General features: G+C 44.4%; 1 protein-coding gene across 8 annotated transcripts in view; it reads left to right on the top strand.

Annotated features, from left to right (window-relative positions):
- Positions 1-25679, top strand: part of Thrb (thyroid hormone receptor beta) — a 372411-nt gene that overhangs the window by 11125 nt on the left and 335607 nt on the right. Inside the window, exon 1 of one of the 8 annotated variants that reach the window (XM_076544458.1) lies at positions 6338-23752. The exons of the other annotated variants lie outside the window; for them this stretch is intronic. The gene's annotated coding sequence lies outside the window, so the exon portion shown is untranslated. Of the gene's footprint in view, positions 1-6337; positions 23753-25679 lie in introns of those variants that run through there. 8 annotated transcript variants of the gene reach the window in all.

Genomic DNA, 25679 nt, shown 5'->3' with positions numbered 1-25679 from the left:
GGTGGGAACCACTTTTCTTACTGGCCTCCTATACAGTGGGGAGATGGAAGATTCTTTGTCGGGAATCAGTGGTGAGCTTGACACCAGAGAGGTAGAGATCAGGGTCTGGGGTGCGTTAGGCAGAGTGGACATCTGCACCAGCATCCAAGGCAGCCAGTGGAAAGCCTGGCCTTGCCATCTGCCCAGCTGTGCACCTCTGGCTTCGAAGGTTGAGAAGAACACTCCCTAAAATTTGATCTTCAGCATCATTCAGGCCTCAGAATAACCTCTTCGAAGGAGAATGTCAGGATGATGCTCCATTATGGATGAGTTCAGTAGAGTTCTCCCCTGTATCCTGAATGTGATGTGGGGAGGGGTCAAGAACCTCCATGGAGATCAAGACCTACAGATGTCCAAATCCCTTATGAGAGAAGGTGTAGCAAGGCTGCTGGTGTGGCTCAGTGATAGATTACACATTTGCCTGACATGTATGGAGACTTGAGCTCAATCCCTGCCACCAAAAGAGAAAACCGAAAAAGAAATGAAAGAAAAATGAGAACAGTGTACACACACACACACACACACACACACACACACACACACACACACACACACTTTTTCTTTCACCAGTGCCTAAATTCTTGCCCGATGAGGTTGGAGCCCATATGTAGCTTGCCTAGCATTCTGAAGGCCCTGGCTCTGGCCCCAGCTTGACCATGCAGAAGAAAGAATATGTATAGAATCAAGATTGCGATTCTCTCTGATTCTGTCCTGCAGGCATGTGCCCTCCGGTGGCAGGGTCCCTCAGCCTCTGTCTACAGGGTACACTGCATGTGTATGTCACCTAATATGTGTTTCTTTGCTGCTCAGTGGCCGGAGCTCTGACTCGTCAATGAGGTGTTTCTTTGTTAGATTTGAAGTTCTCAGAGGGCAGGACCTGCTGTTAAACCAGTCCCGGGCTGTCCTGGTAAAGGCACACCCAGCAGGCAGGTGCTGAGTAATGTTTTCCTGGTGTTTTGGCCAACCACACGTGGGCTGTTTTCATATAATTAGGATGAATCTAATTTTAAAATGAACACCCCAGTGTCCTCAGACGACCCAGCATATACACTTACAAGGCCTGCTGGCCTGCGTTATGAATAAGGGAATAAGCTGGCCTGCAGAAAAGCTTGGCTGCTCTTTTCTCTTAAAAAAAGAAAGAAAAAAAAATCCAATCCCAACAGATCTGAGATAGAATGGCACTCTCCTCATAGGGTTGGAGAAAATTCAGAGTCCCAAACTGGAAATTCTCTGTAAAGGTGAGATGTAGGTGCCTTATGTGAGCAAACCCCAAGCTAAGTAACTGGATTACCAACTTTAAAGACAGCAAGGACTTTAGGTGGCAAGTTCTTGCTGGGCTAATGTTCTGAGACTGATGTCAGACAACCTTGCTACACATACACACACACTTGCACACGCGCGCACACACACACACACACACACACACACACACGCACACGCACACGCACACGCACACACTCACACCCTATGTAAGGAACTTCTTAGCCACAGAATGATTGTAGCAATTTTTCTAGTTCCTAGCTTTTATAGTAGCCTTTCCCACTTACCCCTTAAGATATTTAGTGGTTCAGAATTCCCACTACAAGGAAGATAGGTGATTGGGCATCATCTTGAGGGTCTTACAATTCATGTCTTTTCATTGCTTCCTGGGGTTTAAAATAGCAGCTGGTTTTTTTGTTTGTTTGTTTGTTTTTCCTGTTCTGTGGTTTTAATTCCCACTGGTCATTCACTGAGGCCTCTGGGATCTGTGGCAGTTACAACAGCCCTTGTTCCTCACCCTGGCCTCATCCCCTCTGTAGTCAGACTCCTCCCCCTTCCCTGAGCCATGTCCTGTTACTTATTAGAGCTCTTGTAGCCTTGTAGCGATTTGACTTGAGGGGCTGCAGTGACTAATAGGGATTACGCTTGTGCTCCCGACCCCTTTGATCCTTGCTTTCCTTGAGCAAAAGATGTGGTTTTGCTTATTCTGTCCATGGGAGGGAATGGAATGTGCCTGAAGCTGGGTTTCTGGAGGTCTGGAAGCAGTGGGGCCAGCTCCAGGGCTGTGTTCTTGGTCCTGCACTCAGGGGCCTCCTGATGGGGTTCAATGGATGCTCCACACCCTGTGAGGATAGTGCTCCCTGTGAGTGAGTACGGTGCTCCCTGCCGCATGTGGCGCCCTGCCCAGGACTCCTTTTGCCTGAGGAGAGGCTTCAAGTACAAATTACCACCAGCAGCAAAGTAGGGACTGTGAGCCAGGGAGAGAGAGCAGTGATGACCAGGACCATTGTAGGTGCTGGGGAATCCCTGCTGACAGGCCGAGGAGAAGTTCCAGATCATCTCCTGAGGCAACTAATGCCAGTCTCTGACATCTTGGGGTTGCCACATCAGCAGACAGGAGCAAACCTCACCTCTGGGCAAAGGACAGCAGCTGTTGGCAGTCAGGTAACAAGGTGGCCAAGACACAGCAGTGGCCACCACATTTCAGCCCTTTCTTGTTGGCTTCTTGCCATGCAGCCCAGACACTCTACCTGAGGCTTGCTGGCCTCTGGGCTTGGCCAGGTTCTCAGAGGTTGTAGGTGGCCTTCAGTGGAGCAGAGAACGGATCCCATCAGCACCTGTCTTCCCACCTTAGAAATGGATCCGTGGAAGCAGGAGGCACACCTAGCCATCCTTGCCCACTATGTCTCATGCTCTAGGAGAGAACAAGGGACCTGGGGAAATTCTCCCACTCTTCTTCTCCCTCTCCCTCCCCCCTCTCTCTGTCTCTCTGTCTCTGTCTCTCTCTTTCTCTGGAACTTCTGTTCTAGCAAGGTTTGCTAATCTCTGTGCTGACATTATGGAGCAGAGAATTGTTTGGTATGTGGACAAACCCTGTACAATATGGGATGCTTTAGCAACACCCCTGCCCTCTCATCAGTGGGTGCCATTAGGGTTGACACCCCACCACCACCACCACCACCGCAAGTTATGCTAAGGCATGGCAAAGTGTCTCCCGGGTCCTAAACATTCCCTATTTGAAACACCATGGCCTTAAAACTTCCCCTTCCCCTTCTTCCCATCAAGTTCCAGTTTCTGGTTTGTCAGATCCTGGTTCTCACAGGTAAAAGAAATAAATAAAATAAAATACAATGTTTTTCTCACAAAGCCTGGGAAACCAGGACACTATTTCTCACAGCTGATTTTGATGCAACACCTGCCCCACACGTCCACCTGCCCCCCAGCTGCCTCTGCACCAGGGACCATGCATTCCCTGTCCCTTCCTCCATTCTCCTTTCTGCCTATCTGCACTGTGGGCTGAGACAACCTGAAGAATGTTGTGTTTTGTGTCTGCCTCCTTTATAAATGCCCCTGCTCAGTTCCAGAAAGCAGGCACCCACAGGACCGATCAGCAAACCGGTTCTATTCGAGGACGTAGAGTCAGCACCGCAGTTAGGTTCATTCACTGGCCTTTTGCTATCAAGCGTTGACCTGGCACCGCGGTCTGTGCTGCTTGCACATTTGGGTACCGTGGTGGGCAGCACACTCCCCACCCCTACAGATACATCCACACGACAGAGGCATCCAAGCAGCCCACTCAAAACTGTGTTTTTATTTTATCAGCGTGTATGTCCCCCGAGTTCTGGAAGCCAAAACTTCAGACATCCAGTATTGTCTCAGGGAGCTCTACAGTTCTGGTTCAGCATTTCCTCCACTGGGAATTCTAACCATATAGAGTGGAATTATGAAGTCACGTTTTGAATGACTGCCACCTGTCACATGCATACAAAGCTGAGTGTAGTCTGCCTTGATGAGCATGTTCATGGTTAGCAAATTCCCTAAGTGAAATGAGCTAAGTGCTTCACCCCCTCTTTGCTGGCTTTCCTTCACCTTGTCCACTATCATCACAGCTGAAGGCAAGGCACTCCAGAGTGGCTTTCAGGCCATCAGAAGCATCTGGCTTTGCAGTGTAGGTTATGTAGAAAGGCAATGGAGTAAAACCACAGAAGAGAGGATTATGTGTCCCCAGAAGCTCCATGAAGGACATGGATTTTATGCTGCTGGCTTGTGTATCTTGAAGACATGCATAGGCACTTGGAGCGCTGGGGCCCCTTGCTGTGGCAGCAGTCTCTGTACGGTGATAGTGGGTCCTATGCAGTGACTTCTGCACCTCCTGGTCTCTCAGCTGGATGCTATAGTCAGTCCTTAGAGGCCGTCCTCACACTAACAACCCTGCACTACCCTGAGCTGCTCAGAAATGCAGCCTCCGGGGCTCCAGATCAGACCTGCTGAGGCAGAATATGCAAAATCCCTAGTGGTTCCACATACACATGGCATTGAAGGGCTCATTAGTTTCTCCTAATTAAGAATAGAACACAAAAACGTGTTACCCGTGAGTGAGAGGGGTTCAAGACAACCCTGTTGAGTGTGCTCCCTGACAACTCATGATGGGTCATGAGTTCAGACTGTGAGTCACAATAGTAGAATAGAAAAAACTAGAATAGAAAATATTGGAATGTCATGTTTTTGAAATATTTGTTCCATTAAAAATATGAACATACATACACATATACTCATAATCATATACATTTATATACATATACACATACCTACACATATACATATGCACACACATACATATATTTATGTACATGATGCACATACATGTATACACATGTGCATATATACATGTGGACATGCATATACACAGATATATGTACACATGTATATACACATATACATGGACACTCTTTGGTATATATGTCTCAAGTCAGCGCTGCAAAAAATGAATGACAGTAAAAAAAACAAACTAAAATCATATAACCCACTTCATAAAGACCCAGTGTATCTCCAAACACACTGGCAGTGTTCTGCCTGAGATCATGATATGGCATTCCCCAGTTTGGACTCCTCAGTGAGATGTCTAAATAGGAAATATAAATACAAAAAGTGCTTCCATTACAGAGCAATAAGAAGATGAATTTTAACTTCTTCCTCAATTTTAGAAAACAGTTTTCTACCAGGGAATATCCCCAAATCCCAGAGAAGATCCTTTGCGTGACACCCATCTTTAGTCAAGGCACAATTACAGGCTCCTTGGGACACACTAGCTTATGGCAACTTTGAACCCTAGAGAAGTCCCCAGTTTGCAGGAGAGTCAGGATGTCCCCTAAGTACCGCCACAGTTTTAATACCTTCAGATGTAAAAGGTCACAAATATGTGAGAAATTACTGGAGAGTTTTGCCATTTTCTCTTCCTCACTGTTCACTTAGCATTGCAGATTTTGAATAGGAATATAATGAAGGGAAACTTAAATTTGTTAAGTTTTAGGAACTGAAAAATCAAAATAACAATTCAGAACTCACAGTTCTGAGTGCAGAAGTCATTCAGATAGACTTTCTAACCTGTGCCTTTGGGAGTCTGTGGTAGATTACTGTCCCAGGCAGGGCAAGCCTGGGGCATGGAGAGCCAGGCTCCACCATGTGTGGAAGGAAGGCATCCATGGGGGTGAGTCCAGGCACTTGGCAGAGAAGGGTGCTAATGCCAATCTGAGATTCAGTTCCCAGGAAGTGCTGTCAGTCTCATAGGCTGAGTCTGTGCCAGCCTTGAGGTGTCTTTCGAGGGCCTTGGTCCAGGAAGACGGAGAGGCCACCCACACTGCTCCAGCTCAGGGTCTCAGCCAGCAGGACTGGCTTGCCCCTTGACTGGGATTTCCTGGGAGAGTGTTCAAGCACTTCTTCAGAAATGGACAGAAGAGTTCATCAAAGTGACGTTTTGCTAAATGTGCTTTAAACTGTGCCTTTAAGCAAATGTGAATCCTCTTCATTCTCGTACAGTGTTAGTGTGTTTACGTATGTGCTTTTACTCATTTTAAAGAAACTGTCTTGTAGGAACTGATGCATATAATTTGAATTCGTGAGATTTGTCGAATTATTTTCTTTTTTTAACTTTTTGAAACAGTCTCAGTGTGTAGCCCTGGTTGGCCTAGAACTGATCATTTTGACCATTCTTGATTTGAACGATTCTTTTATCTTTGCCATACAAGTGGTAGAATTACTGGTACAAGCCACCATGCCTGGTCCAAATTTGTAAAATTCTAACACATATTGTATGTGTGTAATATATATATATATATATATATATATATATATATATATATATATATGTATATATGTTTGTGTGCATATATATTAAATGAACATACTTTGTAAATCAAGTCTAATACATACTGTGTGTGATATATTATATATATATACATATTAAATGAGCATACTTTGTTAATCAATATACAAAAAATAATTAGAGATATCATGAATCATAACATTTGTAACATCTTACATTTGTTTATTTCCAAATCAAATAAGTATAATCCTTATAATATTTTGATAGATTTTCATAAATAAAACATTAATTTGAATGATATCAACTTGTAACTATTTTCATTTTTCATGAAGTTTCTTGGGCTTTTTCTTTGTTGGCTAATTTGAAAAAAAATCCCAACTTCCTGTTTTGGGGGGCTGTCTTTGATATGTGATGGTTATAATTGGATAAAGTAGGAATGTTGCTCACAAGACTAGTGAGAACATGAGCAATTTCGAGGTCTGTGCCAAACAATGTTGTGTTTTCAGAACAGTGGTTGTGGGGAACTGTGTGTTAGCATGGTGGTGTCTTTTGTAATTTATCACAATTGAAGTTCCTTTAGCTAAAAAGCTGAGGTCATTGTAGTAAGTCATTCTTTCCTCTGTAGTGTGTTGGACACCTTCCTTAGGCTTCTCAGGTCTGGAAGCAGAGCAGTGTTTTACCAAGTGCTGAGCTGATACAGGTCCCTGCACTTGCAATGCTACCCAGCTGTAATGTTTGAACTTGACCCGACTGCAGTAGTTCCACAGTGTTTGAGGTTTAGACCTGTTCCTATGCCTATAATCCCAAGGCTTGCTGCATACATGACCTGTGACAGTCATCCAGCTCACCAAAAAATACCCATTCCTTGCTGAAAGAAGCGTGTGTTTGATTACTGTGATTGTTTTTTGTTTGTTTGTTCTCACATAAAAAAAAGGCACAAATAGTAGCCATTCAGCTAAAGGTTCTAGTGGTCTGCAAAGCCTAAAAATGATAAAAATGGCTCCCAGGGCTTGGAAAGTTGTAGGGCTGATATATCCCAGAAATATAACATTAGATCTCTTATATGTGCATAGTGCTGCGGTGGATTAATAATGTCTGCTTCACGGGAAGAGCAAAGGTGATGAACCAGTACCCTTTGTTTTCTTACCAATGTCCATCCCTAAGAAAGACTGAAAATCCAAGATGCCAGACCCTTAAAATGCTGGTGGAATTCTTAGAATTTTTTTGATTTTCTGAAATTAGTATAACTGATCATTAATAATACCAAAAATCTGATGTATCAAAATAGAACTCCTTTGAGAACATGCTAGGTTATACAAACTAAAGAAAAATATTTTATTACATTTTAAAGTTCCTGGGTTGTATTTATTTGTGATTTATCACATGGGTCTCAGTGATTGTGTATATTTTCGTTAACAACAGTCACTGTCTCCAAAAGTTTTGGTCAGACCTTCACTGAAAGACAGGAAGTGTATTGATGTGAGAGTGTGAGGCAGGGCATCAAGGACAAGCTTCAGCAGCTTCTACCCTGCCAGCAAGAGGAAAGCTCACACACTGGGAACAGGAGAGGGAAACTGCCATCCTATGGCGACTGAGTGTGAGCTCCGGAGTGTGCAGAGGAACCAGGTCTTCTGTCAATCAGTGTGATTGGCCTCCCTTGGACTCTCCAGTGAAAAGGCCCAGTGTTCCCTTGCATTGTTACTCAACTGTCTGTCAAATCTGGAAGTTCATACTTGTTTGCATTACAGCCAGTGACTATTGGGTCCTCAGGAATTAAGAATGTGAAGAAAGAAAGCTTTTGTACAGTTGAGTTTTGGCATTCTTTCCATTCAGTGATGAATCACCTTCTTCAACAAGTCCAGGACTTGACTTTGCCAAGACTGGCAGAGAGAGTGGGAGGAGACAATTGGCTTTGTGTTAAACCCCCATGCAGAGCTGACAGCCTCTTGAGGAGCCAGTAGTCTGCAGCACAAGATGAAGTGTGGCCAGATGCATATGAACGCTAGATTGCCATGAGCATTTCAAGATGGTACCATTGGGGTAGATAGTACCTGTGGTTTTTCTTACCTTTTGAACAGCTTTGTCTTTTCAGGGAGAGTCACCATATTATCAGTACAATGTAGCAGCAAGGCATGGGCCCCATGGCAAAGTGGGATAATAGTATGGGCATCTCCACCAGTTCAAACAACCTAGAGTAAGGTTGCTTACCTTCTGTGAACTTCAGTTTTTAGTTTTGTGGAATACTCTTCAACATTATGTATTTTTATTGATTTTTTTCAGTTAGGTATAAAGCAATGGTTTTTATCATGGTATTTTCATGCTCTTTCTCATCCTTGTGCTCCCCAGTCTCCCCAGTGCCCTCTTTCTGGTCTCCTGCCTTTCACCAAATACCCCATGTGCTCTGTTCACTTCTCTTCCCCCACTCCATTCAAGATACTTTCTTTCTCTCTCATGGTCCCTTTTCTAATTCCCTCCCTTTTTCCCTCCCCCCCTCACTCACTCTCACTCTGGCATACACACTTAAATTTAGGTTCTCAACATGAGAGAGAGCACGTTATTTGTCTTTCTGAGAGTCTGACTTCCTTTGCTTTCATAATGGTTTTCAATTCCATTCATTTTCTGTAGGGATATTTTTGATAAAGGTCTAAGGATAGGAAAAGTTGGAAAAGACAAAGACCTGGTCTCAGAACTGTGCCTTTGGTCTGAAGGTTTTGAGAGTATGCCTAACTCCTAGATCATTTTTTCTCCTGCCAAGGGTGTGTGTGTGAAGGAATAGTATAGGAGAAGAAGTTAGGAGAAACCCAAAAAGAATGCCCACTGCTTCTCTCTTCATGAGTCTATTCTTAGCTTTTAGTTTTGAGCAAAGTTAGTTTCAGACCTTGTCCTTTTGGACAGCTGAAGTTATGCAACCTAATGGTGGGAAGCACTGTGAAATGAACAACTGTTTGGATTTATTGTTCTCATGGATTAACCCCAGAGTAGAGAGAGAGATCTACCAAGGGCACCAGCATTTTGTTTCAACCCATCTTGTAGATATTGTGGGGGTCACCATGAAGACAAGGGTAAAATCTTTGTCAAATGCCCCAAAGTCACAGAGAAGAGGGAGAAAGCCAAAATACTCAGTACATATGTCTTATTGAGAGATCTTGAGGGGCCTAAGCATCGAGTCCAAATCAAGAAGACCTGGAGGAGGACTCAAGCCATACAGTGTACTAGATACAGGTTGGTAGTCCAAATTCTAAGATACCTCAAGTCATTTACTTAGTTTAAGAAGATAAACAGTCTAGGTACCTGGGTGCCTACTACAGTTTAAAGTTTCACTAAAAGAATGATTTCCAAACACTAGCTATATGCAGTCACCCAGGAGCTTGCTAAATACATGGGCCAGTACCAGCCTTTCTGATTCAGTATGTCCAGGGTGGCACTGGATAACTTGTATCTCCAACAGGCTCTTAGGACATTCAGCAGCTGCATATGATGGCTTTGGAAACTACTGCACTAGAAGTATGCACTTGCTCAAACATAGGCAGGTCATCATTTTACTATGACCCATTCGTCACAACCTTGAGTCCCACTCTTTTAGTCAGGGAAAAATCCAGAATACTGAGCAAGGAAACCAGGTAATATGAGAGACCACCAAGGAAAGAGTAACACAGAGAATAAAGACAAAGACCTCAGAGATGGAGCAGCTGCATCCAACACACTTGAGAGACTGCCAGTTGAAGAGTCCTAGTTAGGAGTGTCTCCACTGGATGAGGTTCAGTCTGGCTTTTGGCTGTAGTTCTGCTCCCCTTTTTGATTCTTAACTAACTCTTCCATGGTGCTTGCTCAGTAAAGCTGGGCACCATTCCAGATCCTTTGCTTATGCTAATTCATTTCATCCTCACAACTACCTGAGGAAGCAGCTTTAGAGAGGATGAACTTTCCCAAAAGTCACACAACCAACAGGAACCTTCCAGTTTCTAAGCTTCACACAACCCTGCCCCTCTGACTAGCACCTCCCTCGCTTCTCTTGGTAGTATCCCACAAATTGCAGCCATTCAGTCTGCTCCTCTTTAGAACAGAGACAGTCCTGTTCTCATCAGCAGTTCTGACGAGGATAGGGACTAGTACGCATCTGGTGTCTGCTGTTCAGACTTGTGTGCTGCACAAGCAAAATTGGCAGGAAGTAAGTTAATGCTTGGGAAGGGACCTAGTGTGACAGAGTCTAACTTTCTTGTGATGGATGGGGTCCACGTAATGTGCCAGGGCTTCAGCCTGTGAATAAAAAGAGTCCTGGGTGCAGAGAGTCATGGACAGCACCCACGTCTTGAATGGGGCCTAGACTAAAACTGGCCATGGCTAAAAATCTCCTACTGTGAAAACATGGGCTGCATAAGTCGGAACTGTCAATCCTCAACAGACACATCACTGTTTTCTTTTGCTCACTGAGAGTTTCATGCAGATTTGGAGAGATTAGAGCCTCCTGGGGTGAAGACAGGATTATGAATACATCACCCCAAATGCTTTCCGTCCTTCATTCTTCCCCAGCTCAGAGACCCCTGCAGTGTGTCACTCCTCAACAGTCCCCATTAAGTGAGTAAATGAAACGTGCTCACTTTGATGACAAGATGGACCGCTTTGCACAAGCCTACACAATCTGCGTGTACAGCCTCAGACCCAAAACAGTGACTGGGCATCGTTTGAAAGTGATGGTGTGGAAAGTCATGGGGTGGGTGACAGAATGACCTAGAACAACATTTGTGGAGAGAAAAATGAGGAAAAGATCAGCAACTGGACGAAGGCTGTCAGTGTGTACTTGTTGAGAGACACTGTATTCACCAAGTTAGGCTGACAATGTCTCAAGGGTATTCTTACACATTTTAAGTGTTAAAAATGCTTTTGAAGAAGATAGCACGACACAGATACTTTATAGGTGTTGTTGGCAGTGTCATTGTGGCCTAAATGAGTAATGTTGTACCTGTGGGTGTTCATAAATCCTGACAGAATGGTTGGCTTGGAGCTGACTAGCAGATCCCAATGTACCTTCTGGATCCCTGGGAGAAACTGTCCACGAGGACACTCTATGTCCAAATTAAATACACTTTTGAGCAATCTCTAATTAGAGTGAAAATCCCCTGGGCTGTCATACTTTCTTTTAAAACTCTCTTCATGGTGGAGTAACATGTGAAAACTCAGGCATCGATGGATTTGAGAAGAGATTACTTCCTAACTTAGAAAGGTGCTAGTGTGAAGAGAGCCATTTGCCCATCCTCCTACACTCTCTCTATTAAGGAAATTGACTGGAAGTCTAGACCCTTGACCATCATCCCCTTGGCCAACTACCGCCTCACACGCAAATGCCCCCGGCTTCAGGAATCGGGCAACCACTCTCACTATCAGTAGTAGCTCAGCACACACTGGGACTGTCTGACCCACCGCCACAGGGCAGTCAGGGAGCTGGGTCCGTCACCCTTCTGCAGTGACACGCCAGGCTCACGGGACGGGGTGTAGGTGGGTCTTGTCCATGTCCAGGAGCACATTAGCTTGTGAGGCCTGGAGCCTGAGATTCTGGGTGTTTCGCAGACCCCTATCATTGTTGCGTCTCTCAATGCCACTTTGGAAGTGCCTCACAGAAGTGTGGCAGTAGCTGGCAGCAGTTCCAAGGAGGAAATGAGACAGGAGCAGATGCAGGGGCCCCTTTCTCTGCAGGCCTCATGTCCAAGGGATTTAGCAACATAACCTTAAACACAGCCAATGCGGGCAGCTTGAAGTAGGTTTCAAGGGAACCAACTCCTTACTGCCTGTGGACACGAGACATTTCACTGCATAGCTGTTTTCCCATGCTGTCCCCAGTCTGTAAACCTAGATAGCCTGACTTCTTAAATGTAGGGGTGATACAAGAGTGCAATTCAAAGGGTATCCCACCTCCAGTGTTCTTAGTAAAACCATCATCTTGTAGCAAGAGTCTCTTCTGCTTGACTTGGTGCCTTTATTTCAGAATTGTGCCAGAGGGTTGGGCTGTAGCTCAGTGGTAGAGCGTTTGCCTATTATGTGAGAGGTTCTAGTTATGGTTCCCAGTAATGTAAAACAGCAAACCAAACAAAACAGAACCAGGGCAAGCTTTCATCTGGTTTGTTAAGGTCAATAAAATGAGAATCCATTCTAAGTATATTGTGCAATTTATGAGCCCATGTTTACTTTGAACTCTGACTGTTTTTATGATCTTTTTAGACTTTTTCAACTTATTCTTAGTGGTCAAAGAAATAAAATACTTATCATTAATAATGTAGGCAATAAAGAAAATGTCCAAAACAAGAGTTCCAGCCCCAGTGACACTCATGTGCTACCCCATGCCCTTTCTACATTTGCTTGAGAAAAAAAAGTAGTTTTTGCAACATGTTACTATCATGCATGCCATTACAGGAAGACAGACTAGAAAGAGACATGGAGACATTTAGTTCAATGCTATTGATTCCTGGGATCAATACTTGGCTACAAAGAGGGGTGCATCCTGCCCAAAGCCTTCATTGCAATGTGCCTTTGATTGGCATCTTACCTGGTCCTGGTATTTGAGCCCCTGTCCTGGCACCATTCTGCTGACAGGCATTGAACTATTTTTCACACCTCTATTATGCTCACAAAGGCAATAACTGCTCTTTGTAGAAACTGTTACCTTGCTAGCCACCCTGAAATACTCTGGAGTCCCTTTAGGTATTTTTTCCTACAATTGTAGGAAAATAGTATAATTTTGAGGAGTGGTTGGGGGTTTTGTTGTTTTACCTAACATCTGATGAAATTTAATTACATATCTTTGAACACTATTGCATAAAATTATTTTTCTTTGTTGCATGGCAACTGAAGATGTATCATAGTATCTAAAAGTCCCTTTAACAGCCATTTGAAGTGGCATCAATCTTTTAACACTGTGGCATCTTCTTGAATATAGCTGAATATAAAGCCTTGCATGTTTATGAGCCCTCCAGTATAGATATTATCGTTCTTTTACAATTTAAGAAATTCTTGGAAGGCCACAGAATCTTTAAAACCAAGGAGGACTTCATTTTACTAGTTCAGGCATTCTATAGTTAAAGTACATAAAATCAGACCACTTTAGGGAATGAGTCTACTCAAGTTTGACTTGGTCAATGATGGCTTAATCATCAACATAATTAGCTACATTCTGCTTTATTAGCCACCTGCAAGAGGTGTTTAGAAGAATCTGCCATAGCCTCCACTGTCCTAGCACATTCTGCAATGCTAGTAAAACAACAGTAGCACTAATAAAATATCAGACAGCATCCACTGAGGGCCACCCAGCTGTTTGCCAAGCACCTTACGCACATCACAGCTAACCATCACAGCAATGTGGTGAGGGGCACTGAGTTTGACCATCACTTCACAGGAAGAAGAGCTGTGGGTTCAGCAAGGTGTAGCAATCTGCCGGGGGGGTGCGGGCACAGTGAAGGCCAGATGTATACCCTATCCCAGGTCTGCCTCTTTTCAATATCTCCAAAGAGTTCCTGCTGCATCTTTTTGCTGTTGGTGATCTTAGGTTCTTCCTTGGCAGTGGCTCTTTTTGTTGTGGGATCATGGGAGCATCTGAGAATCTGTACACTTCCTGGGAGGTGGTCTTTGTGAAAATACACACACAGTTCTGAACCAGGCCTTGCTTGAAGCCTGTTCGCTGTAGCAGTTTCTTTAGGCCTATATAGTTTTTCAGTCTTTTGAATTTTCTGCTACAACACATTTTGGAAGATTGAGAAATATTCATCAGCTTCAGTAGTGGTTTATATTGGGGATAGACAAACAGAAACAAAGGTCCCAGGAAACACTGGTTACAAATTTTCCATGCTTGTATATTTTCTGAGGTGACCCAGTGTCTCAGGTAAAGCCCCCCAAAAGATTGACACCTGACCCCTAATCATAACTATAGAAAATCTCACCACCACCCAACATTTGGTCTTCAAGACAGTCAGTCATTGCTTAGTGAAATCAGAAGCAAAGCTAGGTAGGATAAAGCAGCAACCTCAAATTGTTGAACTTCAGTGTGTTCTGGATGGTACAAGGGTGAGGTAGGATCTGGAGGGAAAACCCTGAATGCTGCTGTGGCTCCCATCACCAATGCACACACAGAGTCAGGAGTCATCTGGTGACCTCTGACCCTGTGACGTTTGCTGGCAAACCAGGAGAGTCATTCTCCCTCTGAGGTATACAGCATGAAGAGAATGATCTGTTGCAGAATTTTAGAAAAGCAAGTCTCGGGCTCTAAGATATATTTTAATCTTTCTGTTCTGTTGTTGAGATAACCCAGTCCACAAATCCATTTTAAAATGCCATTAAGAAAATACACTTAACCTAAGGGCATGATGTTGCAGGTCTGTAATCCTACTGTCAAGAAGCTGAGGCAGGAGGATCATGAGTTTAAGGCTAGCCTGGGCAAGGCAGAAAGACTTTCTCTCTAAAAAAAAAAAATGCAAAATGAGAAATAAAATCTGCTTAATGGCCCTAGGATAATATTTTTCTAGGGAAAACATAGGGACACCCTGGGCTCTGTAGTTTGAAGTAGTTTCTTAGTCAATTGGCTGAAATGTATTTTCTTTACCAAAGTGTCTTGTGGAGGTGAGAGTATAGAGTTGTGCACACAAAGCATCTCATTTCAACCACAAACATTCACAGGTGGGGACTTCAGTGCAAACAAGTTATGCTGATTTTACTCCTGTCAGAATGCTTTTGATGTGTGAGGGTTTCAAAGGTCAACGACCATGGACACTCTATGCAAATGGCATCCTTCTGTGATGAGCCTTTCGGTAAGCGTCCTTTGAGAAACATGCTTCCTCCCACTGAGGGGCCCTTCAGCAGCTCAGTCTAGCTCTCTGATGTGCCCAGTGTAGCTGGGTGCTCAGGGATGGGGTGCTCGACTCAGTTCATGCTGCTATTGATGAGATGTTTAGGGAGGAAATTGAAAGGAAGGGCTAAATTATCAGCAGCAGAGGAATTAACTAGAGTCTCCCCACCCCCAGCCTCAGAGGGTTTTTAATGGGTTCACTCGGCCCCTGATACAGTGATATTGCAACTGGGAGAAGCCCTCCCACCCCTTACAATACTTACAGGCAAGAGTTGGTAATGTAAGCTGCAGATTGCCGCTCAAACTTCTGCAATTTCCAAAACAACCCCAAATATTCTTTGGCTAAAGAGTACTTCTGTAGTCCTACTTGCCAGGGCTGTCCCCCACAGTACTATTTGCATTGAACAGAAAATGGTCTTGAGTGACCTGTCCGGCTAGTGCCATCAGCCTGCAGTGATGCTCTCATTTAGTCCCAAAGTGGCTCTCTTTCCCTTTTCCCTTTTTGTTTTTGTTTGAGGCAGGATCTCACTCTGTAGTCTACACAGGCTGCCTTAGAACTCACTATGTAGCCCTGGCTGGTCTTGAACTTGCAATAGCCCTCCTGCCCCAGCTTCCTGGATACTTGGATTGGAGGCTGAGCCACCATAGAAGGCTCACTTTTGTGCTATTCCTTGGAAGCTCAGTGTCAATGTGTGAGGTGAGGCTGGCTGACCCCATTCGTGTCCTGGGGACTTGTGAGAAATGAGGAGCTAACACCCTACCCTGACCTGCTTGGCCAGAGTCTGAATTTAACATTCCACCTAGGTTGTTGTTTCATTTACATTTTAGAAGTCAAGCTCTAAGGCACTGAATAACTGTTGTAACCGGGGCCCTCAGAAGCTTATATGACATTCAAATGTGCCCAGTGACCAGGCAGGTGTCATCACTGGTCAATCTCACTTCTATTTCCAGAAATACAGGTCTAGAAAGTGTCACAGGCTCCTTTCTACTGATACTTTATAGAAGTTCCCTTGATAATTTCTTGTTTCTGTGGGATATTTAATAGCCTGGGAATGTTAATGGTCCTGTGGGTATAAGAGTGAACTCAGAAATCACTTGGGACAGTCAAGGTGTGATGTCTCCTGTGGCTTCTCTTCATACCGCTAGCATATGGCCTTGTATGGTGCTTGCGAAAGTTAGATTGTGGGTTAGCTGTTATTTAGGAGACTGATTTTAGGTCTTAAGGAGGCGTATTTTTATCTCTCATTTTATCTCTCATTTATCAGCTTTGCAGTCCCTTGGAACCAGGAGCAAGCATTTGCTCTATGATAAGGATGGTGGGAGGGTCCTTTGTACCACCTAGAGGTCAGTAGCAAAGTGACTTAGACTGACAGAAAAAGGTGCCTGGGACTAGTGAGCACCTTCCTGCCCCAGCCGAACAAAACCATTGCTTCCCAGCATATTTGTCCTATGAGAAAGCTGGCTTAGGGTGGCCACAGCCTCATTTTTTAAGAGAAAACAGGAAACCTTCCTTTGTGTGTAAAATCATAAGGATTTCTAGTGCTGGCAAGTAATGCAAGGTTGAAGGCTCAATCCGACTTCAGCCCTGTTCACCCTCCCCCACCTTCCTCCTCGGCCTTATTGTCTTCCAAATAGGGTGTAGTCTAACGACATTTAGCTAGAAACACATTAGAGGAGATTCGTTAGTCCGGGATCCACACAAAATAAAGCCCCACAATTCGTGCTGGCTTTCCCTTCTCCTGGAGTGGTTCTAAAATAACGTGAGCCAGAAGTTAGGTGGCCTTGGGATTGACTTCTTTGGTTTCTCTGGGGTGGGTGCTAAAAAGGACTCAGTGGAACTGACCTCTGAAGGGGGAGGCATCTCAGTAAGACAAGGATTCGCACAGGGGCCACTTGACAGCAGAAGATGGCTGGACACATGTGACAGCACAGCCGAACTGTCCCAGCCCACAACACACAGAAGTGCCTGGCTGCATTGGAAGGCAACGTCTACACAGTAACAACCAAAACAGGTGGGCGGGTGGATTCTTGTAGGCTTCACATGCGGGCTCAACTTACTTTTAAATGCATTGCTGTGCGAACCGACGGAGGTTTAGCTTCATTTATCACTAAATTATGTGAAAGGATAACTGTTCCCAGGGACGTGACGAATAAGATGACCCGAGGTCCGCTGCCCCCATGCTCTCCAGTGCTGGGTACCACACTGCACCCCAGCACGCCCACTTCTCCTAACTCAGAACTCAGCCCTGCCCGTGTGGACTCTTACATGGAGCCCTCTCTTCTCGGCTATTAATAAAGGTCCCCTTGGAGGGAAATCAGAATTCCTTTAGGCAGTTAGCCTTTCTGCAGTAGGTGGAGGGTGACAGGGAAGGTAGCCAAGGAAATCTAAGTAAAAGATTAACTTTGGGTGTATGTGGGAAGGGGTGTCAAAATTTCTGTCCAAGCAGCCTGACTTATTCTGATCCTTTCTAAAGCACTGTGTTGATCCCAGTGTCTCCATCTGTCCTGAGAGTAATGACTTAACCAAGTTCCACTTCCTCACCGGCTCTCAGCAACACTGAAGCAAACGGCTTCTTCAATCTACGGGTTTCACTGGTGCCCACAGGACAATGCCAGGCAGTTGAAGGTCATGTAAGATGAGATCCCTCAGTACTCAAGACCAAGAGGCTGACAGAGAAGGGAACATCGGAAAGGCAGATTATCTGGAGTGGAAGAAAATGTGGTTTCCTGCTTGTTTTGTTTTCGCTGGCAAGGCTGAATGGAGAACTCGTAGTCAACTTTGCCTTCCCACCTGGGTGCCTCATCTCTCTGCTAAAGAACTAAGTGATGGGTGACTGGTCTAAGCGCTGGTGCCCGAAGTCCAGTCCCTTGGGCAAGATTCTCTGTCTGACTTCTTAAAGAGCGAAGTCCTGGTACTGTCTTTAAGTCACGCACGTCACTGTGATGTGCCTAAGGGGGAACAAGAGGAGCTCTCCCTCAACACCCCAGTCCTTGCTCTTCTGCACAGTTCACACAGAATTCCGTCTGATGCCCAACACCCAGTGGAGATCTGTGGTCACAGCCATTGTGCTTAAATTTGGACTAGATGTTTCATGTGGTGCTGTGGAAAGCTTAAAGAGCAGTTTGGGTCTGGCAGAACTAATTCTCATCCCTGAGGCCTTGGATGCTGGGTCTTCCTGGATCAGTTTCCCTGTGCCCGATGATATCTTCCATCTCTAAAATGTGTGAACCTGCTCCCAGGATTTCAGGTTTTCTCTCACCAATCTGAGAGATAAGAAAGGAATTATGGGAAGAGAGAGAGTGCACATAAATTCTTGATGACAGCGTCTCTCCCCAAACTCATTTTCTCTGCTCACCAGTAAAACAGCTCCTCCTTAGTTAGGCTGCTCTGCACCTGTCCTTGTAAATGCCAACCACAGGTCAAACTCTAAAGCAAGTGGTGATATTCCATGCCTTTTGTAACATCTCAGAACAATCCCCAAACTCTACAGTTCACCTGTCTAAAGTATGAACAGTGCAGTGGCTTTAACCATCTATTGTTCCCAGCCCCACTGCAGTCCTGGGCAACAACCTGTCTACTTCCCATCTCTGAGGTCTGTTTCAGATATCTCAATATATGCAGTTATGCAGCATGTGGCCCTTAGTAGCTGTCTCTCTCCATTTAGCACAGTATTTCCAAGGTTTGTTGGTGTTCCAGCATGTATTTGTGATTCATTTCTTTTATTAATAATACTCCATCATCTGTATTATATTTGTCCATTCATCAGCTAATGGCATCTTACTTGTTCTACTTTTTGGCTGTTCTGAACAATGTTACTGTAAACATTGCACCATGTGTTTTTGTGTGGAAATATTTGTGTGTCTTCATTTCTCTTGGGTGTATATCTACAAGTAGAATCAAGGGTCTCTAGTAACTATGTGTTTGGCATTTGGAACATTTACTGAACCTGTTTCCAAAATGTGGCACCATTTATGTCTCAACATCAGAGAGAGAGAGAGAGAGAGAGAGAGAGAGAGAGAGAGAGAGAGAGAGAGAGAGAGAGAGAGAGAGATAGATCCTCTTAGATTAGATCCTGTCTGGTTTCATTTCTGTCAATGTAATAAAAATATCTTGACAAAAAGCTTAAGGAAGAAAGAGTTTATTCCAGGTTACAATTTCAGATTCCAGTCCATCATTTTGGGGAATCCACAGGGGCAGGATCTTGAGCTTGAGTGACGTCACATTCACAAGAGCACAGAGAGATTGATGCATACATGCTTACTTGTTTGCTTGCCTGCCCTCCGTTGGGATTCTCTACTCTTACACAGTTCAGAACCCTCCCCTGTCTAGAGTAGCAGTTCTCAACCTGGGGGTTGTGGTCCCTTTGGGGGGTGAATGACCCTTTTGTGGGGGTTGCCTAAGATCATCAAAAACATAGATATTTACATTATGATTCACAACAGTAGCAAAATTACAGTTATAGAGTAGCAACAAAAATAATTTTATAGTTAGAGATCACCACAACATGAGGAACTGTATTAAAGGGTCACAGCATTAGGAATAGTGTTGCCCACAGTGGTGCCAGATCTTCCCACATTAGTGAACCTAACACCCCCCCACACACACACATACATCCAGACATGTCTACAGGCTTACCTCATTGAGACTCTCTTCCCAGGTGACTCTAGGTTGTGTAAGTTGACAGTTAAAGCACCTAGCTGCCTATTTAAAATTTTATTTGTATTTTTGTTACTGATCTCATCATATATTTGTGATGCATCTTTGATCAGATAATGATTTTCAAATTTCTCATTTTGCATCTCATTCTTGAATGAATTCCATTCTTTTTAACTTTTTTTAAATAAATGGATTCTAGAAAACAAGGGACATTGATATGTAGAAAACAAGGGTCTCTCTTTCTTCCTAACATAGCTATGACTCAGTAGGACAATATAAAACAGATGGTTCAATTGTTTTATAATATGCATTTCAGCACCAATAAGAAGGTCAATACTGAAGTTATGAGAAACAGTCAAGGATATGTGGTCATGTAAAGCATATCATAAACATTTATGGAACACCACCATGTGTAGAGATTACTAAACAGTTGAGGCACACATTCTCATCCTGATGGGGATGACACAATTTTTTTTAAAAATCTAGCTAGGTGTGATGGTTGGCTTTGTCAACCTGACAGAATCTAGAATCACTTGGGGCGGAAGTGTCAGTGAGGAGTTGCCTGGGTTGACTTGTGGGCACATGGTGGTGAACTGTGTTGATTGGTAGTGAGTGGTACAGCCTGGTTTTAGACCCTGGGTTATATAAGATAGATTAACCAGCTGAGCACTAAATGTGTGTGCATTTTTACTCTCTATTCTGGATATGAATATGAAGTATTTGCTTCACATCCCTGCTGCTGTGACTTCCTCATGATGATGTACTTTAGTCTGGAACTGAAGCCATATAAACCCTTTCTCCCTTAAGTTGCATTTTTGGTCAGAGTTTCCTCATAGCCACGGAAATGAAGCTAGGACAATATGTTATACAGTTTTCATCTTTCTTTAGGGGTTTTTGTTTGCCTCCTTCTATGTGTTTCCCCAATATTGAATATTTTATTTAGCAGTTTTTATTCACAGGTTGAAAGCTAGCGTGCGCGCGTGCGTGCGCGCGCACCCCCCCCCCACCACACACACACACACACACACACACACACACACACACACACATATGGTTTCACCATGCAGAATGATAGACTTGCATTATCAGGTGTTCATGCAAACAACACAAAATGCTCTTTCAAAGATAGCTGCGCGTCACTGGGTGATCTCTCAAGATTGCTGCTGAGCACATGGCCTGTCATGGACTATTGTATGTGTACACCCCCCTTCTCTCTCTTCAAAGTCAATGATGCTGTTTTCAGCAGTCTCTAGAGGTAGTGTATAGGATTCTTCAGCAAAGCCACTATTCTCTCACTGAACATGGCATTGCACTGCCAATATCCCAAACTCGGTGCTGGAAACCGGTGGATAAAACAAACCTCAACAACGGCAATAATAATAATAACAACAATAATAATAATAGTAAGGTGAAAATACAAATTAACATGGCTGCCTTCATTTGCCTTGGAAGGAAAGGGTGAGAGGATGCTAGCCAGAATAATGGAGAGACCAGCTTCAGATCAGGATGTGGGAAACAAGAGGCAGTGGGGGTGGGGGAGGGCACTGCAGATGGGAGCAAATGGCATGCAAAGGCCCTGCAGCAGTGAAGAACGTTATAGACATCAAGGGTACAAGTCATGGGGAAGGAATATGAAACTTGAGGTGGAAATGGGCAGTAGGTGAAAGCTGAGGAGGAAGCAGGATGAGTTAACATAGAACCTCATAGGCCATCTGAAGGACTGCGAATCCTATTCAGAAAGTGCTTAAATGCCTTTGGGGATCTTGGTAGAGGAAATGGCATGTTTGAACTAGATGTTGAGAAGGTCATGCTGGCTGTGTCATCAAGAGTTTGTGCCTGAGGTAGTGCTAGATGACCACTCAGGGGCCCTTCTCTCCAAGAATGACAGAAGTGCTGAGTAGGCCGTGGAGAACCAGTGAATGAGCTTAAGACTGGGAACCAGTGTACTGACCAGTCAGGAGTGTGTTCTAAGTGACAGGGTTAAAGCGTTCACTCCTCTGGTTAGCCTGGGACAAACCTGTTTCCACGGCCACAGGGCATTCGTAGCCATCTAGTATCAACAGGGTCCTCCTGTGGGCCTGCTATGGAAATGGAGTTAACAGTGTTGCGCACACACTCGAGAGTACCTGGTGCAGGTGAATGCTGCTGTCGTGCTATTTATTTACCGCTTTTACCTCTCAAACAGACAGGTGCTGCTGATCCTTTGGATGTAGAGGCGGAAGGATCCAATGGTTGGGATTCCAGGACTAGGTGGAAGGTGGTTTTAGTTCCAATGATAGTGAAATATGGAGAGAAGGGCAGGAGGGAAAGATTCAGAATTCGATTTTGGATGTAATAATTTGAGATGAATGTGAGCTATCTGAGTACACATGTCAGGCAGCGGGGATCTGAAGATTAGAGTCACATCCTAGACCAGAGACAGAGCAGACTAAAGCATAGTGGATTCATTTGCAAAACAGTCAGTTCTTAGAAATAATCCCTCTCATCCCAGAGCAGCCCATAGGATAAAACAATTTAACAGCCTCCATTCCTAGGAGAAGAGGCAGAGGCAGTTGGGTACTGTCACTGAAGAGGCCTTTGAACTGGTCTCTGTTCACTACTTGGGTGGCACAGGCGGTCATGGGGTTGATGGTGGAGCCGTGATGGGAGGGACAGAGCCGGGTTCCTGCCTGAGGGCTGGCTGCAGGAGAGGAAAGCTGAAGATCTGCCCCCCAACAACTGCCGCTTCCCCACGGTTTCATTTCTGTTGCTGTGATAAAACATCTTCCCAGAAAGCAGCTTGAGAAGGAAAGGGTTTATTAGACTTAAAACTGCAGGTCACAGCCGATTATTGTGGAGAGGATGAGGCAGGAACTCAAGAAGCTGGTCAGCTCATATCCACAGTCAAGAGCAGAGGGAACAGAAATGCATCTCTGCTTGCTGCCTCTACTCTTCCACAGCCCAGAGTCCCTGCCTAGGGAATGGTGCTGTCCACCATGGGCCAGCGCTTCATTCCCATGTCAATTATCAATCAAGGCAATCTCTTCAGAAACCCCCACAGAACAACCTGAGCTACATAATTTCTAAGCTGAGAGTCTATTCCAAGGTGACTCTAGGTTGTTGCAAGTTTACACTTAAAACTAACTAGCACACAGTAGTCATTTATTATAGTTGAAGACCAGAAATGATGTCTGTAAAATGCCTAGCCCAGTGCTCAGTACACAGTCCATGCCCAGGAACTTTCTTCCAGGATGACTCTCTACCCTTTCTATCTCAGCCACAAGCACCCCCTGGGAGAGGACAATGTAAGATAAGAAAGTGGGGTGACAGGTGTGAGGACTAGGATGAGGGAAGTGAGGACATATCCCTGGGTACAAACTCCCTGGGAATCCCAGAAGAACAAGTGACCAAGACAAATATTCCAATGTATTCTTAAAAAACAAAAAAGGAAAAAGAAAAAAGAAATCCATGTACAGAAGATCCATGGTGGTGGAATACTTCTTTTTAATGAAGTCAGAATCAGTCTTAGCTGATCTCCCCTGCCCTCCAGCCCTGCTGCTCAGTGGAACACCAAGACTTGGCTCCCAAGACACCTCATTTTCCCCACAGTCAGCAGTTGGCATAGCTCTGCATTGTTGAGGCATTTCTAGATGCTGAGGACTCGAGAATGTGACCCAGTCCCAGGATTCTAGGTGAGTCTGAGCTTAGGGCTTGAGATTCCAGCTGACCCACACGAAGCAGAGTCCCAAGCTTCTGCCACCTCCATAAACCAAGCCCCTGTGACCCCTGGAACTGTTGTACAAATACCAAATGAAGCAGCCCAAGGCCTAGGGAAGGCTGGGCTTAAAGGTCAGCTTCAGATTTAGGTGCTGGAGCCAGACACCCCCTCACTGACTCACAGAGAGGTTCACATGCACCCGGGACAGAAAGCCTAGCACAGCCATTCAGAGTAGGAGCTCTTTGCCTTGCCTGAGCCTGGGAGCTGCCAATGGGACTCACTGGTCAGGAGACAGAAGATGATTGGTCCTCTCCCCATCCCCATGCTGCCTCCTGGTTTTCACTTAGAAAGCTGAAGGTACTTAGGGTGGCTCCTGGCTTTTGGCTCCTTCCCACGAAAATTAGAAAATTTCCAACAGAAACTACTTGGAAGCTTAAACATGGTCAGCAGGTGGGTACTGAGTACTTGAGGAGGAGATGAATCTCAGTAGCTCAGATCTATCTTGAAGGTATCATTTCTTATGGGTGTGGAATACCAAGTGTTTTTTAATTATGCTGTTTGGATATGTTTTAATTAAGGAAGAAAATTGCCCTGGTCTTTAGAGTATTTTGACGTGTTCCCTTGTGCTCCTGGGTGACTGGCTCCTAAGGACGGAGGACCCTGGGTTAGTCCTGAACTTCCCCCACCAGGCACATCAGCTGTCAGTGTCGCTTTAAGATTGCAACATTTGGTCTGGTGGCCTTCATACCAGTCCGCTGTAGAAGCCTTAATCTCCGTCAGAGGAAAAAGTGTGCCTCACAAAGATTGGCCAATTGTTTGTTTTTTTAAACCCAGTTTTTCATTTACCTGCACTTAATAACACCTGGCTTAATTTGTACAGGAGGGTAAAGTTCATTATTACCCAACCCAGAGACACAGTTTTGAGTTTCTAGAGAAAATGGGTGCAAGTGTTGTCCTGTGTGCAGACTTGGAAGCCCTTATCGATACATGGGGTGGAATGATTTTAAGAGAAAAAATAGAATGTGTACCTAAATGTACAGGAGGGAAGAGAGTATCATCGCTTGCCATGAATTATCTCCCAAACTTTGACACTCCTATATGAGCTTAAGAACAACATCAGGACAATCAGCTTTAACGAGGTTGCTAGTGTAAATATAGGATCTGTTGTAACTCTGTTGGCCTGTTATCTGGCCTTCTGCAGAGATTCCAGAGTACTTCAGCCTTATTTCCCTTCAATTAATACTAATACTTTGCAGTTGGTGAATACATGTCCTGTCTCAGAGCTCTGCTTGTGTAGTATACCTCTGAGTCTGTGCATGTGTGTTCGTGCATCTGTGTGGGTGTGCATACATGTTTGTGCATGTGGACCATAGAAGCAAGTACCAGGTGTCTGCCTCCATCATTCTTTACCTTACTTTTTGAGATGAGGGTTCTCACTGAAGCTGTAGCTCATGGATTTGGTGAGGCTAGCAATCCCTACGGATCCTCCAGACTTTGCTTTCCCCATTACTGTTGTGGAGGGGAGTCTCTCTCTCTCTCTCTCTCTCTCTCTCTCTCTCTCTCTCTCTCTCTCTCTCTCTCTCTCTCTCTCTCTCTCTCTCTCTCGTGCTTAAAGAACTAAGCAAATTTTTCAAATGGATAAATATTGAAATTAAGTTGTGACGCTTCACTCAAAGAGATCCGATTCCTTTCCCCCATCATTACAAGCTATTACTAACATTTGTGCAGAAAAATATTACTAGTCTATTGGTTTTTTTGAGTTAAGATTTCCCAAGGGGTTAGCTAAAATATAAGACTAATATTCTTTAGATTGGCTCCACCAATTTGAAAGGCCTCTGCTCACCTCCCTACCCCTTTCACCCAGCCACAGTGCCTGTAGAGAACATCTGTGTAGGAAAAGTGTGCAGCTGACTCAGTTTTTGAGCAAGTTAAATATCCCACTGAAGTCTGGGTTGTGGGACTAAGCAATGACCCAGTGTTAAGCAGGAAAAGCAAGTTTGGTTCTTTCTCACTGAATTCAAAGGCAGTAAGCGTGCGATACTAGCTTGGTCCTGGAGATCTGCTGTTCAATGCCTAATTCTGTCAGTTATAAGGTGAACCTTGCTGGGAATTTTTAATGTGATATCCTGTGTTTTTAATATGGAAGCAGACTGCCCTAGTTTCAGAAATGGGTCACACATATTCGAAGCCACAAATGTGGCTGAGAACAGATTTAAAGAACCAAGATTCATTGCGTGTTTCGTCCTGTGTGTGCTGAGATCTGCCTGGAAATAGCTTGCCTAGGAACCTTGATGGCTTCTACAGGACTTCCAGTTCCCTTTGGTTCTTTCTTTGCTTCAAGGGCCAACTTTACAACCACGATTTTGTGCCCCCCCTT

This window comes from Peromyscus maniculatus, chromosome 9 (genome assembly GCF_049852395.1).
Source record: "Peromyscus maniculatus bairdii isolate BWxNUB_F1_BW_parent chromosome 9, HU_Pman_BW_mat_3.1, whole genome shotgun sequence".
Classification (NCBI taxonomy): domain Eukaryota; kingdom Metazoa; phylum Chordata; class Mammalia; order Rodentia; family Cricetidae; genus Peromyscus; species Peromyscus maniculatus.
The sequence above is the reverse complement of the archived record's forward strand: the minus strand, read 5'-3'. Positions and strand labels throughout refer to the sequence as shown.